The 12805-nt window shown below is 39.7% G+C and overlaps 1 pseudogene; it reads left to right on the top strand.

The window, feature by feature from the left end:
- The first annotated feature begins 1026 nt into the window (after positions 1-1026).
- Positions 1027-1700, top strand: LOC103075892 (ferritin light chain pseudogene; annotated as a pseudogene).
- Positions 1701-12805: the final 11105 nt, after the last annotated feature.

The raw sequence follows: 12805 nt of genomic DNA, 5'->3' as shown, positions 1-12805 counted from the left end.
AGCAAGGAACCAGAACCTGTGCCATCAACATCAGGAGTGAGTGAAATTGCAGCTTGCCCTCCGTCTCCTATTGCTGATGATCCTTCAGCTCTACCATCTCCCACCTCCTCTCCCTCCTCCAGTCAGTAATTCTGTTACTGTTCATTCGATGCCAGCCCCTGTATGCCAGCTGTGGTACTGTACTACTGTACTTTTCAAGGTACTGTACTGTGAGATTAGGAATGTTTTCTTTATTTTTTGTGTTTGTTTTTTATGTATTTTTTGTGTGAAAAATATTATAACACTATTACAGTACAATACCATATAGCTGATTGTGTTAGTTGGGTACCTAGGCTAACTTTGTTGGACTTACTAACAAACTGGACCTACAAATGTGCTCTCGGAACAGAATTCGTTCATATGTAGGGGACTTACTGTATTTATCATAATTTCATCCTTCGAATCTTTTCTTCCTTTGTATCTGACTTCTATTATGTTGCTTCTTGGCCATGAGATAATATCTACTCAATCTGCCTGCCACTCATGGGTCTTTTAGTGTACCTGCCCTCCCTAACTCATGCCCTCCACAAACACAGCCACACCTTCAAGCATTATGTAGATTAGGAAGCTGAGGCCCAAAAAGACTGAGCCTTCACCATTGTCTTGAAGTTTGATTTTCTTCTTCTGATAAGATGTTGGTTTTTGATATTTTGCACATATTGTCACAACACAGGCCTAGCACAACACCAGGAAACTAGTAAGGGCTATCAAAAGAGATGCCTAAGTTTCTCTGGTGGTCACCCTATTGACAGTTTCTCTTTAAGAGAATTTACTGTGATATCTCAGTGTAAAGACAGAAAAGAAATAGGGGGACTGGCAACTCAAAGAACTTTATTTCAGACAGCAATAAACTCCCATTAGTTATTTCTAGTTCTGTTTTGTTTCCTCTTTAAAATTCATCTTTAATGAAAAACACATGGGGTGCGCTCAGGGGTCCCACGTATCTGTCTTTTGCTTCAACAGTGTTTGGACGGAACAGACCCAGGGATGCCCCTTGCTCCAGCCTTCGACCACCCTCCAACCTTTTTTCCAGTCACAACTTTCAGAATCAGCCACTCAGCTATCCTTGGCCACTGGGAACGCCAATACCAATTTTTGAGCTTAACTCCATTTTACCGATCAACCATCAGCTCCCAGATTAGTCAGAATTGTTCCACCAAGGTGGAGGCCATTGTCAACAGCCTGGTCAACATGCATCTGTGGGCCCCCTACACCTACCTCTCTCTCTGGGTTTCTATTTCGACTGTGATGATGTGGCTTTAGAATGGGGCGGGGGGAGGACGCCGCTTTTTCCACGAATTGGCTGAGGAGAAGCACGAGGGCTCGGAGCGTCTCTTGAAAATGCAAAAACAGTGCAGTTGCCGTGCCCTCTTCCAGGGCGTGGAGACGCCTTCTCAAGATGAGTGGCGTAAAACCCAGGATGCTATGGAAGTTGCCATTCTTATGGAGAAGAAGCCAAACCTGGCCCGTTTGGATCTGCATGCCCTGGATTCTGCCCCCCAGACCACCACCTCTGTGACTTCCTGGAAACCACTTCCTAGATGAGGAGGTGAAACTTATCAAGAAGATAGTGACCACCTGACCAACCTCCTCAGAATGGCTGGTCCCCAGGCGGAGCTGGGCGAGTTCTCTTCCAAAGGCTTAGCCTCAAGCACGACTAGGAGCCTCTGGAGCCCAGCGGCCTTTGAAAATCCCCTCCGGTGTTTAAATTAAAACACCACTGCCCACTAGGCAGCTTTTTAATCACCCTGGAGCCCTCTCTCAAGCCTTAGACCAAATGGAAACAATAAAGCTTTTTGCAGCAAAAAAAAAAAAAAAAAAAAAAAAAAAAAAAAGAAAGAAAAAGGACTATTCCAAAGTTTTACCCTAAGAAGGTCCTATATAAATACTTTTGTTTTCTTTTTCTCCCAGAAATATAGTAATAGTTCAAAGTGACGAAAGAATAAAGCTGAAAAGATAAAAAATGAGACCTGTACATAATGGTTTAGTCTTTTCCTCACCATTCTCTACCTTTAACCAACTATTTAAAAACATGTAACTTGCACTTTTACTCCCTTGTTCTTTTGTATCTGTATAGTGTTTTCCAACATATTATACACTGTTGTACATATTAAATGTATTTTTTATTTAAATATATTCTTTTCCATTAATAGTTTAAGCTTGTAGGCCATTCATTGTGATAAGCTATCCAAAGTGAGCAAATGAGTCCCTGAAATCAGTTTGTTATAGTGCCATAGGGAGAGTTCCAATAGACTTGAAAAACTATGGGACTGAGGACCTCTGCTGTCAGTTTTGTGGCATTATTTTCTTAAACCATGGTAATACTGACAAGAGGGAAGCTGAAGTTATCTACTTTATCTGAGGTATTCCTTTTTACTTATAATCTTTTAATTGCCTTCCTAAAACTTTATTTATTGGCCCTGCCACATTTTCAGCAATTTGAGTCTTTCATTTCCACAGCAGTTGCTTTACTTTTTGAAAAAAATACATGAAAAGTAAGACTGTTGGATGAAAATATTAATTTTAATATTATTAATGTTTCAGCAAATTAAATTTGTTCATGAACAATGTTTTAAATTTTCTTTAATATGGTAGCTGTATATAACTATATGCATATGGAGGCATAGACATAGGTATAGATAGGTAATCCTCATGACATAGAACATGGAATTTTGTATCAAAATCTAATAAAGTTTTAATAACATAATTACTAAGATAATTCTCATCTTTCCAGAAATTAGATTTGTTTCATATGTGATATATTCTTAGATAGCGTTGGAAGCCAAGTTTTCATCGAAATGTCCAGAGCATTTTTTTAAACTCGAAAATGCAGTTGTACTGGTTACCCCTTACTCCACTTTACCGCTAATGTCACCTACCGATGCATTCTCTCTATTATTCATAAATTCACAGATTACTATAACTGAAAGAGACCTTAAAAGTCATGTAGTCCAACCCTTTCATTTTACAAAGAAGAATTTGAGACCTATAGAGGTCAACAACAGCCTCCGCCTGTTCTTGCCAAGTGTGGGTAAAATGAACAAATAACTACCAAAGATTTATCTGTCTTCTAGGGAGATACCTCCTCAAGCAAAAGAAGGGAAAGGGACAGCAGAGTCGCAGCCTTGGGCCACAATAACCCAGTCCCGCTGTGGAGGCAGTAAGACTTAATCCAATCTGATTTCAAGTATTCAAGCAGTTAGGAGGAAGTTTGGATCCAGGGGCCAGAAGCAATAATAATAATCACGACCAACATTATTGAGCACTGAATACATGCCAGGCAGGCATAGTTCTAAGCACCCTACATGGGATAGCTCATGTAATATCACATCAATCCTGTGTAATGGATAGAATTGCTAGTATAATTGAGGAAACTGAGGCACAGGAAGATTAAGTCACTTCCCCAAGGTCACTCAGTCAAATCCAGGCAGTGTGGATCCAGAGCTCATACTCTTAACCCTACACTATGAGAAAACATAACAAGCCTCAAAATTGGTCCCAAAGTGTTTACCCTAGAATTTTATAGTTGCTCTGTCTGACCTTGAATGAGAAAGTGATCTTCTATAGCCCAATCCCATTAGATCTAGAATTCTAGAAATTTAAGAGCTGGAAAGGGCCTTATTAAGCATGTACTGTGGTGGCCCTTAATCTCTTTTGGCTTATGGACTTATCTGCTAAAAGGAATAAAACTTGGCCTCTGAGAAATATATAAACACACATGACAGCACAGCAGCAGACACACCCAGAATAAAATTTCATGTTGTTTATGGGATCTTTGAATCCCCATTTATAGACCTTAGGGGACCAGAGGACTCTGATCCTGACTTAGTCCAACTTTCACAATTCATGTTTTATATGAAGTTATTGGTCTCATATCTCTGTACCCAAAGCAAATATATACTGGTCTTATAAATGTCAGTGCTGTCCAACTGTTTCACAAGACGGCACATCCAGAAAATAATAATATTGTATGAAACACAAGCATAAAGGAAGAAGCCTTCTAGTGACCAGAGGTGACCAGCCCCAAGAATCCAGCCTCCCCAGACCTCACCGAACTACCAAAGGACTGAGAAGAGTCAATATCTCTATATACCCAATTCACAACACACCAGTTACGAGTTCCCGGCTTAGAGCCCTCCAATAGATAACAAAGTATAAACGGGCTTAGGAAATCAGTGCTTAAACTTCCTTCTCACTCCCAAACCCACCTCAAATTCTCAACCCTGACCACTAGTCCTAACTTAGTTTAGATTTTAACCCTCACTTCCCAGATCTTCAAAATGATGACTATGTGTATTAGTGACTGATTGCTGCAAAACAAATTAACCCAAACTTAGTGGCTTAAAGGAGAAGTATTGATACATGTTACCTCACAGTTTAGGTCGGTCAAAAATTCAAGAGCAGCTTAGCTCAGTGGTTCTGGCTCGTGGTCTCTCACAAGACCGCAGTCAGTGTCAGCTGGGGCTGCAGTTGTCTGAGGCTTGACTGAGTCTGGAGGATCTGCTTCCAAGCTCAAGCAGAGATCTGTTGGCAAGAAGCCTCAGTTCCTCAGCACACGGGCCTCTCGCTGGGACTGCAACAACATGGCTTCTCCCATGGTGAGTGATATGGAAAGAGACAGAGAACCTCAAATGAAAACAATCTTTTTATCACCTAATCTCAGAAGTGATACTTCTGCTATATTTTATTGTCACCCAAACCAACTCAGGTGCAACATGGGAAGGAACTGGGCAGAGGTGTGAATACCAGGAGGTGGAGCCATAGGTGACATCTCAGAGCGGCCACCACACTATGAGTTACGAGTGTCTACTTTGTTACAAGCGCTTTAAGTTTACTCAGCATTATCTCATTGAAATTTTACAACAGTACTCTGAGATAGAGATCCCCTTTCACAGCTGAGAAGACTAAGACCAAGGAAGGTTAACTGCCCAAGATCACACAGATAATAAAGCAGCAGAAAAGGAAGTCAAAACAAGACCTATCTGTCTCTAATGAGTTACATTCTTTTCCACATATTTTTATGCTGTGCTTTGCCTCCTGAATCTCAATTTTTCTGGACCCCCAGTTCTCAAGTGTAAAGCCCCTCTCACTCTCTTCTCAGTCCTATATTTTGTCCACCCTTGCTGCCAATCCATACTCTGATAACTTAGATCAACAGCACTTCCTAAGGCCATATTTAATTCCATCTTCTCAATAATCATGTGAGGTAATGGAGGCATTATGTATCAAAATATAATCATAATTTTATTAATAGCCATTGTTAAAAAACATAAAAAAGAGTAACGATGTTGCAGAATAAACTTGAGACAAATAATTGTTTCATTTGCAGTGATTAACAAATGTATTCCACTATCAGTAAACACAGGCTGAAAGTTTGAAGGAGAATGAAGCAAACTGGAGGTGCCTTCGTTTGATTCTGGCATGTTTCCTGAAGACCAACTGCATATTCTATTGATCAAAATGGATACACAACAAACTGCAAGATAAAAGTGGGTCTGTAGAATGTTAACTGGCCATGTATGTTTTCACATCAAAAAAGCAAGAGTCAAATATGAAAAACTGTCTCACTTCCTGACCCGTTATCAACTACACTAAATGGTTCTTACTGAACTGGATTGGTGGCTATTTATTAATTAAAGAAATCCACCCCTATACCAACTTATCCAGGAATTAACATCTCAGGATATCAATTGATCAATTATGATATGAGCCAAGTAGATAAGTTGAATCAAGTTTCCTGACACATACAAAAGAGCCTTGAAAATAGTCCTTCCTCTTGAGGACACGGGGAGTGGGAAGGGTAAGCTGGGACGAAGAAAGTGGCATGGACATATATACACTACCAAATGTAAAATAGATAGCTAGTGGGAAGCAGCCGCATAGCACAGGGAGATCAGCTCGGTGCTTTGTGACCACCTAGAGGGGTGGGATAGGGAGAGTGGGAGGGAGACACAAGAGGGAGGAGATATGGGGATATATGTATAGCTGATTCACTTTGTTATGAAGCAGAAACTAACACACCATTGTAGAGCAATTATACTCCAATAAAGATGTTAAAAAAAAAAGAAAAGAAAAAAAATAGTCCTTCTTGAGTTGCTTCAACTCTGAAGTTACCTCTCTCTGGTCATTCTGAATAGGCAGTGGTAAAATGTGTTGGAAAGACAGAGTATGCATAAGTATGTGCATTTATGCATGTGTGTGTGAGTATATGTATGCTTGCATGAATGTCATTCTATGATTAATAATGAAAATCAGACTTCTCAGCCTGTTTGTACATTGTTCTAAGTCTTCGTCTCTAAAGCAATGCATTTGTAGATATGCCTTTCCCATTTTCTTTGAAGAGAGGATGTAGTCATAACCTTCCCCAACTTAAAACCAAACCAAAACAAACAAACAAATAAACAAAAAATACTGAGGTTTGGAGAGAAGTTGTGAAACATAGAAAAACCAAGACTGAAACTAGAATCTCCCAGCTCTAAATCTAATTCTCTCTCTACTACACCATACCAGAGAGTCACAGTTAGAGAAAAGCTATTGGAGAAAGAAGGGCTTTGGTATCAACATAAGGAATAACATCTCTTAAATGAGTATCTAACATTAGAGAGAGCCCTTTCACATATATCATATCAGTATCATCTCATTTAATGAAAAGTGAATGGAAATAGGGTAGAGGGATGTTGGTGGGTAAAAGGAAATAAAAAATTTTTCTTCTTCCTTCTCTCCTACTTTGGTGTTACTTTGTGATGTTTAGATATGGTAACAAGTGCCTGCCCAAAATCTTTAGTAGAGCTTCAGCCCCTGGTGAAGAGTTGAATAAGTAGGGCCAAAATCCAATGTCCATTACTCTAAGCTCTGCCAGTGCCATTCTAAGACTCCATGAAAGTGTTTCACAAGATAATATAGACCAACTTTATTATTTAGTTCATCAGTTCTTAAAAAGCACCATTGAATATGTTGGGCTTCTTTATCCTGAGACACCTAATTTTATCTTACAAAAGACTGAAGAAACTTACTAATAAAGCTCAGCTCTAGGAAGGATTAATTCAAGTAGAGCTATCATAGAGGACTCTGTTAGATGTTCCCAAAAACAGTGACATAAAATGGTCTACTGGGAATACAATAGAGAAGAATTAACAACATAAGTATGAAATTTACATCATACTTTTAGGATTCTAAAACATTTTTCAGCATTAGTTAAACCATAATGCATCATACTGTTGGCATTATTGTTTTCTTAATAGGTTATTACCAAGCAAATGGTGTGGCTTATAACCCATGACAAAGTAAAATCAAGGACAAATGGCATCTATAAATGAACTTACACTAATGAATGTTTTAGAAATGCGTGTCTAAAGAGACCTGGGGAAAAAAACAAAACTCTTCAAAAGTGTCAGGCATCATGACTAAGTAAAACTGTAGTCTAATAACTTGCACTGTCCTCTGAAGAAAAATCTGTTGGCAGGGGAAGGTGTCCTATGAGGAACTTGAAAGTAGAGGGTCAAAGAGGACAGATGTACACGTTCACCTCCAGGTTGCTCTAGAGGATAAGTCTCTTATCACCAGGTAGGTGCAGCCCATGTGCAAGGAGACTAATGGACTCAGATAAGACCTCTTGTTCTGAGCCCAAACTACATTAGTCAGACATATTTCAATGTTAAGTGAAAGAAACCCACTCAAGCATACTTACGTAAGAGAGGGAGCTTGGTTGGAACACTTATGGATGGAGCTGGTCTCAGGCAGTTCAGGGATTCAAACACCGTCATCTGTTCATCCTTGCTTAGTCCCTGTTCTTGACCCTTCCCACTTCCAATCTCCCAGCTCCATTTGTCCTCGCCAAGGCAGAGGACAGAGGGATATAGTCAACATAACCCAAGAGGAAAAGGAAAGCTCTTTTCTCTTGGAGGCAATATTTCCCCAGCTTGGGCTACTCTAGGCTCAGTCTTGAGTCAAACACTATAGCTGAGGGGATGGGACATTATGATGGACCCACTCTTGGTCCCACGCCCACCCATATGAGAAGGCTAGAGGGACATTGTTATTGGCAGTTACTAAAGAGCTACAGGGAACGAGGAAGAGTAATTCGCAAGGAAAAGATGACAAAGAAAACAACAAATATCCAACACATACATTCACTACACCAGCTTATACATAAAGTTTGTTTCCCACACAGACTTCCCCATCAGGGTGCCAATGCAATACCCACCAACAGGAGTATTTCCAGACACTCACAATTATTGTTCTCAATATCTGGCTGACATTTCAGACTCTTCAGTGTTTGATCAATTTGAGTCAGTCCCCTGAGCCTAACAAATCAATAACTAAACAGGCTGCCAATCTAAAAGATGACTTTGCATAAATTAGAATAATGTTTTCCTCCCTCAAGACACTTTAATGTCATCTAATGACATGGTCGTAATGACGTGCATCATGTCCACTGATGTAAATACTGCTCCATGGAGTTGTGTAATGCAAAACTTGCACAACCAAGAACTATAGCCCTGACCAGAAACTAGAGACATGTACTCCTGCCCTGGCACTCTGTAAGCAGCTAGGTACTCCCTTACCTAACCTTTGTACTTCTCTAATTCAAGAGGCTCATTTAATAAGTACAATACCTACTTTGTGCATATGGCTGAACAAGAACAGAAAATCTTTGCTCCAAATCAGATTTTCTCCATTTGATTTAAAAATAAAACAAGAAAAGCGGGTCCTCAAATTCTTTGAAGGGATACAGCAACACTTTGAACATTGAAAAGGCTAAATGGTAAGACCTACCAGCCTTAAAATATTTTTACCACCATCTAAAATTTTCCCTAATAAGTTCCATTGTATTCTCTCTGAGACCCTTCATAAGACAAATGTTATTTAATTAGGAGCACTGTTCATGTGATGAAATAATATTAGTATGAGTTAGTACAGAAATTTTCATATCCCATTAAATCTTGCAGGTTCTGGAAAAGTATCTTGGCGGCTTCCTAGAGGGCGTGTGGGCAAGTCTTTACTTCTCCCACACACCTTCTTTTGCAGTTATCTCATGATTTTGTGAGTTTTACACACTGACATTTGTTTGAATAAAGGGTTTTATTGTTTAAAAGTTTGAAAGCCAGTGCATTAATTGATATTATAAGTTTTCTCTCGGCATGTACATGCTGGGTAAATGTTACATTGCTAGGACAAGGAGAAGGAATCATAGGGGCAAGCCGTTGAAAAAAATGAAACCCAGGGAAAATGTGAAATTCATCAATTCTGTCAATAGAGGGAGTGCTAGGCAAGCATGGAACAGTTTCTGAGCGCTTATGGAAAACAGAAAAAAAAATGAGTAGACAATTCCAGTGAGATGAGTCAATAAAAGGGTTTCCTTTCCCATGTGCAACACTCAGTATTTGCTGTATGCTGGGGCTGACCCTGCGAAAACAAGTATGCAGCGCTCCTACAAGGAACCATATTCAGCATAGATCTTGGAGATTACCCAGAACAATATCTTTGGCAGAGACCTTATGAAACTAAGAAGTTTCATCACCTGTACCAACAAGAAGTATACAAAATGTATAGACCTGAGCACAGAGGATTTTTTGGTCAGTGAAATTCTGTATGATACTACAGTGGGGGATACTTGTCACTATACATTTGTCAGAACCTATGGAATGTGTAACACCAAAAGTGAACTCTATCGTAAACTGTGGACTTTGGATGATAATGATATGGCCGTCTAGGTTCATCAGTTGTAACAAATGCACCACTCTGACGGGGGATGTTGATAATGTAAGAGGCTATGCATGTGTCAGGGCAAGGAATACGTGGGAAATCTCTGTACCTTCTCGTCAGTTTTACTGTGAACCTAAAACTGCTCCAAAAAATAAAATAAAGTCTATTTTAAAAATTTGTATACTTGTCTTATCCCACTATCAGTGGTTACTGGTGAGAAAAGTGGATACAAAAAGACCAATTTCCCTGACTTCTCAGTACCACACACAGATTATAAATTTGCTGTTTGATCTAGAGACCTATGAATGATTCACTCTTAACTATGTTTCCTTTATTAGAATTGAAAACAGATCTTCATCAAGAGAGCTGGCAAGGTAATACAATGTAATCAATTATCTGGGAAATGCAAATAAGAATTTTCCCCTCATCTAGAGGGACAGTGGTTATAACATTGTTCTTTACTTATATAGCTCTCAAGAGTTGTGGGGTTTTTTTAAAGCCTCAAAAGACTTTGGCCTGAGTAATCTCATACGGTCATCAAAATTACCCTAAAACATATGTAGAGTAAATAGTCATCACCCAAATGAGAAAATCATGCCTCAGAATGTTAAGTGACTTTCCCAAAGTTATGCCAATTTTATGTTGGCTCAAATCTTTTGTTCTTAGATAGATGTCAAGATTCCTATTCCACTGCATCAGATGGAGAAGACATGAAAAAAATCGAAGCCTGGGCTGATTCTTTGCAAATTTTGTAACAGAGAAGGTGGGTGCCTTTCTTCCAAGGCAAATCCCTTTCATCTTTATTTTAGAACTTATCCCTTCCTACTTCCCAGGAATTATACTTAATTGATAGTATCCCATTCTTGTTTGTCTTCAACATCTCCATTTGTACTGGATTTTTACCTCTGATATATATGTGACTATACCAAGTCTCTCAAATCTCAAACAAATTAACCAAAATTTTCTTGACCCTATGTTTACTTAGACAGACACTATTCTATCCTCTTCTCAGACTTCTCAAAGATAGTCTATAATAACTGTTTCCACTTTCTAACCTCCTTTTTATCCCTCAATCTACTCCACTGTGCCTTCTACTTCTTCCATGCCATTGAAATAATTAATATCAATTTAACCAGTGACATTCTTATTAATAATCCCAATGGTAATTTCTCAGTTTTGAATTACTGGACTTCTTAGCCTTTCCTTCCTTGGCTTTTGGGTTGGAGAAGGATGGAATGAAAAAAAGAACAGAAAGATTTTAAGACAAAAGCAATTATGTATGTAAAGACTTTAAGGCATAAGGGAAATGATTCAAAGAACAAAAGGATAGTCATTGTGATTGGAATATGTTAGTGAGGGGAAGCATAGAAGATGAGCTGGAAAGATGGGTAGAAACTATGAACATGCAGGCCATTTTTAAGATTTTAGATTTTATCCTAAGAAGAAAGAATGAAAACTGAGGAAGGATATGATCTAATTTGTTTTTCAAGGACCATCCTGGCTAGTCAGGAGAAAACATTGGTTGGGTAGATTTGTGGACAGGTCACAGAGGAGGCTAATCTTTCAAGTAAGAGATGGTGACGGTTCAAAGTAGTCTGGTGGTTGTGAAGATGAAGAGAAATAGCTGGATGCCACTTTATCCTGGTTTTAATGTGACTTTTCTGGCCACTTCTTTTTTTCCATGTGACTCCTAATTTACCACTTGTAAAATATTGATGTCACCCAAGATTGTTTCTATCTACATTTGAACTTTTTCATTTCATTATTCACTATTGTTTCTAAATCAGCATCACCTGTATAGCTTCCAAGATAAAAATATGTCCAGAGCCAGTTTCTTTCAACATTTGGCATATGTGGTGGCCATGAGAACATGCCTCTCAGATCTCTGACTGCAGGGAGTATAATTTCTTCAGTTCACCAAGGGCTCCAGTTGCTTCTCTCTGAAACCATCACATTTGTATTGAGGCCATGCTGGAGGCCAGGCATTTCCCTACTTAATTAATTTCTTCTACATTTAACCGATCCTGGCATCTGATTTTTTGGCAACCCAAACTGGTCTTAGCTGTACCAGTAGTAAACCTAGACAAAGACAGTAAGTTCAAGATTTGGACTGGTTGCCTACTATCCAGCAATTGAACTGAATACCATCCTAGTTAGCAGGGGGCCACAGTCCGTCGTTGACACAATGTCTGGTCAGGGCACTCAAGTGGCTGTTCTCCTGTTCTTTGTACATCCCCTCCTCCACCAATCCCTGCTTCACACACTTGACTATCCAATCTGCTTAACTATAGGGCTTAATCAGTAACAGTCTATGTCCTTGTCCGTGCCCCAGCCTCTGTTTTCCCTGATAACTCATGAGCCAAGCTGATGTCAATTCCCCCTATAAATGGTAGCCTCTTTCTCTCCCAAGTAAGGAAGATTGCTGCAATGTCCTGCCTGCCGTTGGCCGTATATACGGTGGAGTGTCGCTCCAGGACCCTTTGTTTTGGACTTGTAAGATCCCCTATCCAGTAAACCATTGATGTCTCTGTCACTGTATCTGAGCTCTTTCTTCAGTCTTGAGGCTGGGCAACTACAAGGCTTGCAGGCCTGTGGGGTACAGCCCAACACACAAGGTGACAACAAAAATGTTAAAATTTAATCAGTAGTAACCTGGGAAAATGGCCCAGTGGAGGAGAATGCTATGCTACGTGTAATGATAGGCATTCAAAAAACAATCCTGGACTTCCCTGGTGACGCAGCAGCCAATGCAGGGGACACGGGTTTGAGCCCTGGTCCAGGAAGATCCCACATGCCACAGAGCAACTGGACCTGTGTGCCACAACTACTGAGCCTGCTCTCTAGAGCCTGTGAGCCACAACTACTGAGCCTGTGTGCCACAATTACTGAAGCCCATGTGCCTAGAGCCTGTGCTCCACAACAAGAGAAGCCACTGCAATGAGAAGCACACACACCGCAATGAAGAGTAGCCACCGCTCACCACAACTAGAGAAAGCCCACACGCAGCAATGAAGACCTAATGCAGACAATTAATTAATTAATTTTAAAAAAATCCTAATCA

The sequence above is a fragment of the Lipotes vexillifer genome, unplaced genomic scaffold (genome assembly GCF_000442215.2).
Source record: "Lipotes vexillifer unplaced genomic scaffold, Lipotes_vexillifer_v1.1 scaffold510, whole genome shotgun sequence".
NCBI classification, from domain to species: domain Eukaryota; kingdom Metazoa; phylum Chordata; class Mammalia; order Artiodactyla; family Lipotidae; genus Lipotes; species Lipotes vexillifer.
The sequence above is the reverse complement of the archived record's forward strand: the minus strand, read 5'-3'. Positions and strand labels throughout refer to the sequence as shown.